Here is a 5,329-nt window from a genome sequence, read left to right as displayed (position 1 = left end):
TCTTTCTGAAAATTTAGTATTAATCTTCTCGATTTCTGTGTGTATATTTTGTATATTTCTAATTTTTCATTTGTTTTGTCATTTTGTTCTTGTATTGTCTTTCAGAATTGTTATTTTCTCTGTGTTTTCCTCAATTTTGTCAGTGTTTTCCTTGATCTGCCTCTCAATTCATTGAAGATACTTAAATATAATTCTTCTGAATTCCTTATCAGGGAGTTCCAATGCTGTATCCTCCCCAGGGATATGTTTTGGGTCTGTATACTGGTCCCTTGTTTCTCCTGCTTTATCTTGCTTCTTTTTGTGATGCTCTGTTGTCTCTGAGGCACTGTGATGTTTTTGTGTTTATATTTAATTGGTGATTGTATGTTGGAGTGACTTGCCCATGATTTTCATTTCCTTTGTATGTTATTAGATGTCATTTTTGTGAAAGACTTAAACTAACCTATAAGCTTAAAAAGTGGACAAATATGATTTAAAGTCACATGTCATCTGTATCACATTACGTGATTCTTTTCATTCTCATTGTTCTAGAATAAAAAGAAATAGGATGTGCCTTATCATTTCATCACTGTTATTCTGCTCCACACACCCACTACCTTCAAACAAGTTTGTCTGTGAATTTTAAGGACTATACACAATAAATTGATTTGGACAAGTTTTTACAACATGTACACTAATAAAACTTATAGATTTTTCCCACAGTTAGCCTCAACCGATACAAAAGCATGACAAAAATAACACACACACACATACAATACAGACCAATATTACTAATAAATCCCAATGCAAAAATCTTAATGAGACATTTATTAAAATTAGGCAGTATATAAATGAAATAATATATTACAACCAAATGAAATTAATTCATAAAATATATAAGTGTGGTTCAGTGTTAAGAAATCTATTTTGAGAAAATCATGATAAACTCAGAAGATGCTTAGTCATTTGATCAGAATTCAACATGTATTCCTGACTTAACCACAACTCTTAGTAACTAGAATAGAAGAACACTTTGACATAGGACCAAAAGTCAGCATTATGTTTCAAGGAGAACCAGGAAATACATTACCATTATTGTCAGGCAAAATAAATAAATAACAGTTTCAGATGTTCAATGTAATATAGATAAGAGAATTACATAAGATGTATACCTTTATTGGAAGATATTATTGTATCCTTGAAAATTCCAAAGAAACAACCAGAAAAACTATTAAAATACATTTAAAAATTAAATAAGGCACTGGTTACATATTTGTAATTAAAATCAGCATATTTCCTGAAAATAAACAATCAAAAAACATAATAGAAGTGAAGATGTCATTCACAGTAGCATCAGCAGATAAAATACCTAAGAATAAATTCACCAAGAAATGTGCAAGACCTAAGTTAGGGAAATTTTAAAATGCTACTGAAATACAAAAGACTACTTGATAAATGGATTGATGTTGTTGTTAGGTGCTGTCAATTTGCCTCCAACTCATAGTGACTCTATGTATAACAGAATGAAACACTGCCTGGTCCTGTGCCAGCCTCACAATCCTTGCTATACCTGAGCCCATCATTGTAGCCACTGTGTCAATCCATCTTGTTGAGGGCCTTCCCCTTTTTTTGTTGACACTCCACTTTACCAAGCATGATATTCTTCTTCAGGGAATGATCCTTTCTGACAACATGACCAAAGCAGGTGAGACGATGTCTGGCCATTCTCACTTCCAAGGAACATTCCAGCTGCATTTCTTCTGGACAGATTTGTTAGGTCTTCAGGCAGTTTATGGCACCTTCAGTATTCTTTGCTAACACCACAACTCAAAAGTATCAAGTCTTCTTTGGTCTTCCTTATTCATTGTCCAGCTTTTACATGTATACAAAGTGACTGAAAATACCATGGCTCGGGTTAGGTGCACCTTAGTTTTCAAACAGATATCTTTGCTCTTTGGCACTTTAAAGAGGTCTTTTGCAGCAAATTTGCCAAGTGCATTGTCTGATTTCTTGACTGCTGCTTCCATTGGTGTTGATTGTGGAACCAAGTAATATAAAATCTTTGACACTTCAATCTTTTCTCTATTTATTGTGATGCTGCTTATTGGTCCAGTTGTGAGAATTTTTGTTTTCTTTATGTTGAGATGTAATCAATACTCAAAACTGTAGTCTTTAATCTTCACCAGTAAGTCCTTTAAGTCATCTTCACTTTCAGCAAGGAAAGTTGTGTCTGCATACTGCAAGTTGTTAATGAGTCTTCCTCCAACCCTGATGCCACTCTCTTCTCCATATAGTCCAGCTTCTCAGATCATTTGCTCAGCATACAGATTGCATAAGTATGGTGAAAGGATACAACCCAGATGCACTCCTTTGCTGATTTTTAACCATGCAGTACAGTTCTTTGTTCTGTTCAAATGACAGCCTCCTGGTCTATGTACAGGTTCATGAGCATAATTAGGTGTTTTGGAATTCCCATTCTTCTCAATATTATCCATAATTTGTTATGATCCATACAATAGAATGCTTTTGCATAGTCAATAAAACACAAGTAAACATCCTTCTGGTATTCTTTGCTTTCAGCCAAGATCCATCTGACATCAGCAGTGATATCTCTCTTTCCACGTCCTCTTCTGAATCCAGCTTGCATTTCTGGAAGTTCTCTGTCAATATACTGCTGCAATCATTTTTTAATTATCTTCAGCAAGATTTTATTTGTGTGAGATATTGATATTGTTTGATAATTTCCACATTCTGTGGAATAACCTTTCTTTGGAATGAGTACAAATATTGATCTCTCCCAGTCAGTTGGCCAGGTAGCTGTCTGCCAAATCTCTTGGCATAGATGAGTAAGTGCCTCCAGTATGGCATCTCTTTGTTGAAACATCTCAGTGGGTATTCTGTCAATTCCTGAAGCCTTGTTTTTCACCATTTCCTTCAGTGCAACTTTGACTTCTTCCATCAGTATCATTGGTTCTTGATCATATGCCACTTCCTGAAATAGATCATCATCCCCCAATTCTTTTTGTTACAGTGACTCTGTGTATTCTTTCCATCTTCTTTTGATGTTTCCTGCATCATTCACTATTTTCCCATAGAATCCTTCAATATTGCAACTAAGCTTGAATTTTTTCTTCAGTTCCTTTTTCAGCTTGAGAAATGCTGAGTATTCTTCCCTTTTGTTTTTCTAACTTCAGGGTTTTGCACATTTTATTATAATAATTGACTTTGTCTTCTCAAGCTGCTCTTTGATATCTTTTCAGCTCTTTTATCTTGTCATTTCTTCCATTTGTTTTAGCTATTCTCTATTCAAGGGCAAGTTTCAGAGTCTCTTTTGATTCCCTTTTGTTTTGTTCTTCCTCTCCTGTCTTTTTAATGACCTTTTGCTTTCTTCATGGATGATATTCTTGATGTCATCCCAATTCCTCTAGTTTTCGGTCATTTGTGTTCAATGCATTAAATCTATTCTTTAGATGGTTCTCTAAATTCAGGAGGGATATAATCAAGGTCATATTTTGGCTCTTGTGGACTTCCTTTAATTGTCTTCAGCTTCAACTTGAACTTGCATATGAACAGTTGATGGTCTGTTCCACAGTCAGCTCCTGACCTAGTTTTGGCTGAAGATATTCAGCTTCTCTATTGCCTCTTTCCACAGATGTAACTGATCTGATTCCTATGTACTCCATATGGTGAAATTCACATGTATAGCCACTGTTTATGTTGTTGAAAAAGGGTATTTGCAATGCATAAGTCATTGGTCTTGCAATATTCTATCATGTGATCTCCAGCATTATTTCTATCACCAAGCCTGTATTTTCCAGCCACTGGTGGTTCTTCTTTGTTTCCAAATTTTGTATTCCAATTACCAGTAATAATCAACACAATGATTAATGGATAGCAAGATTTAAAATTACAAAAATGTCAATTCTCCCTAAATCAATTTATAAGCCAGATATGACTTCAACCAAAATGCCAACTCTTTTGGGATATGATCGAGAATGTCACCATTCAAAACACAACTTGAATAATAAACATGTGACAATATTTAGGAAAATCTTTAAACAGTAGATGAATGACACCAAATAACCAAACCTACTGCCATCGAGTCAATTCTGACTAGTAGCAACCCTATAGGACAAAGTAGAACTGCCCCATAGTATTTTCAAGCTGTAAATCTTTATGGAAGCAGTCTGCCTCATCTTTCTCCCATGGAGTAGCTGGTGAGTTCAAAACACTGACATTTTGTTTAGCAGCTGAATGCTTTAACCACACCACCACAGCTCCTATACCAGTCCTTGTTGTTGTTATGCGCCGTCAAGTCAGATCCTACTCATAGCAACCCTTCCTTGGGTTTCTGATGCAGTATCACTACGGAAGTAGATTGCCCAACCTTCCTTCCAAGGAGTGGCTGTGGGTTTGAACCACCAGCCTTCTGGTTAGAATCAAGTGTCTTAGGCACTGCACTACCACAGCTCTTATACCAGTCCTACCAGCTATTAAGTTATATTATAAATCTTCTTGTTGTTAAATGCCACTGAGTTGGTTCTGACTTAGCGTGACTTTATGGATAACAGCATGAAATGTTTCCTGGCCCAGTGTTATCTTTATGATGTTTGCTATATTTTAATCCATTGCTTTGGCTATTGTACCAATTCATCTCATTGAGGGTTTCTGTGTTTTTTGCTGACCCTCTGCTTCACCAGCCATGATGTACTTTTCTAGTGATTGGTCTTTCCTGATAAGATGTCCAATGCAAGCAAGCCAAAGTCTTGCCATCTTCCCTTTTAAGGAGCATTCTGGTTGTATTTCTTCAAAGACTGATTTGGAAGATGGAGGAATAGGCAGACAAGTGCCACAGACCCTCTTCAACAAAGAAAAGAAAAACCAATGGACAGGGATACAGAAGGTAATCCTGGAGCCCTGAGCTTTGAAAGGAACTATACAGAAGTGGATCAGGCAAGAGTGGAAAAACCTGAAAGAAAACAGGACCTAAGAATAGGCTCTGTTTGCCAAGGTTGGCAGGAACATACAAGAGGCTGACAACAGGAAAGGAGAGAGATGGTGAGTATACAAGTGCTGTCAACTAGTGGCAGAGGAGCACAGTACCCTGCTTGTCTAGATAATATACAAAGAAAACAAAAATCGTGGGCAAGTCACTCCAACATACAATACCAATTAAATATAAACACAAAAAAGTCACAATGCCTCGGAGACAACAGACCATCACAGTCCACACAAAGAAGTAAGATAAAGAGGGGAAACAAGGGACCAGGAGACAGACCCAAAACACATCCCTGAGGAAGACACAGCATTGGAACTCCCTGATAAGGAATTCAAAAGAATTATATTTAGA

This window comes from Orycteropus afer, unplaced genomic scaffold, assembly GCF_000298275.1.
Source record: "Orycteropus afer afer isolate SDZICR_OR568_19922 unplaced genomic scaffold, OryAfe1.0 scaffold00050, whole genome shotgun sequence".
Lineage (NCBI taxonomy): Eukaryota > Metazoa > Chordata > Mammalia > Tubulidentata > Orycteropodidae > Orycteropus > Orycteropus afer.
This window is presented reverse-complemented; position numbering follows the sequence as displayed.